Source organism: Egretta garzetta, unplaced genomic scaffold (assembly GCF_000687185.1).
Source record: "Egretta garzetta isolate BGI_Z169 unplaced genomic scaffold, ASM68718v1 scaffold594, whole genome shotgun sequence".
NCBI lineage: Eukaryota > Metazoa > Chordata > Aves > Pelecaniformes > Ardeidae > Egretta > Egretta garzetta.
The window spans coordinates 864668-866010 of record NW_009259578.1 but is presented as its reverse complement, the minus strand read 5'-3'; the positions used below and the strand labels follow the sequence as shown (position 1 = coordinate 866010).

Here is a 1343-nt window from a genome sequence, read left to right as displayed (position 1 = left end):
TTGCTAAAACTGGTGACAGTTAAATCTTACTAGAGTGAGGACTCGAAGCTAGAATCAAATGGTGTCACTAACTGAAGAAAAGATAAATTCTCAGTTGCAGTAAAGACCACAAAAATGAGGGGTGAAGTCAGTGGTATTCAACATATTTAAATGGTAAAGTTCAAACTGCAGAGCTTGAGAAAATGCTGTTAAAATACTTATTTGAAAAGCTTGGAAAGGTGTTCTTTAAACTGTTCCTGAGAAGCATGCTCTTTCTCACTGGAAAGTAGACAAGCATCATACTAGGCTACATTAGGAGATACACAGCAAGCCGATCCAGGGAAGTTCTTATTCTCCTCTACTCAGTACTTGTGAGGCTGCACTTGGACTGCTGTGCCTGGTTTTGGTAACCCCAGTGCAGTAAAGAAGTTGAGGCGCTGGAAAGGTTTCAGCAAAGGACTACCAAGACTGAGAGCTATGAGGAGGCATTTAAGATGTTGGGCTTGCTCAGTCTGGCAAAGAGGAGGATACCAAGAACCGTAATAGCAACAAACAACTCCTGAAAGGGGAGTGAAAAACAAGACAGAGCCAAACTCTTCTTCATAGTGGCAAACAGTGTAACAAGGGGTAATGGTGACAGATTTTGGCTTGGCAGACATTAGGAAAAACTACATTAGGAAGGCAGTGCAGCATCAGAACAAATTATCAAGGGAAAGGATGGAGTCACCTCCTTGGAAATTTTCAGGACTTCTTCAGGCAAAGCTACAGCTGACCTGATCTAATGATGGCAATAGTCCCGCTCTCAGTGGGAGGCTGAACTAGATGACATGCAGAAGTCCAGCTAAGACATCCCTACTTTTTTTTCAAATGACGCTAAAATATATTCGTAGTTTTCAAAATAACATATTATATATTAGCTGCAATAGTTAAGAGAGTTCCCTTCGGCCACTTCCCCTCCCATATTCTTGCACAGTTTTCTTCAAAGGCTGATGGCAAGTCATGCTCAAGGAGTGTCTGTGCCAGTTTTGCACCTAACAGAAATTCTACTAGACCCTGACACAACAGACAGAAGGGACTAGAAAGGAGTAGAGAATCGCTACAGATATCAATGGACTTCTAAAAAAATATTATGTTTCTTTTTCACAAAACTCAGAAATCATTAGACTAAGCAGTACAACTGGAAATGAAGTTTAACTAAGTCAAGTCTATGAATTAGAATGAACATAATCAATTAAACTGCTATTTCCTAGAAGATCCAACAAACCTTGTTCAGAACAGCTTTTTCTAATGCTTTTCCTAGATTCTCCTCACTAACTCATGGGGACTTGCCCAGACAGTTCTCATTTCCTAGAGTTGGGAACTAT

General features: G+C 40.4%; 1 protein-coding gene across 1 annotated transcript in view; it reads right to left on the bottom strand.

The window, feature by feature from the left end:
- Window positions 1-1343, bottom strand: part of UGGT2 (UDP-glucose glycoprotein glucosyltransferase 2) — a 207786-nt gene that overhangs the window by 39203 nt on the left and 167240 nt on the right. The window lies entirely within an intron of this gene.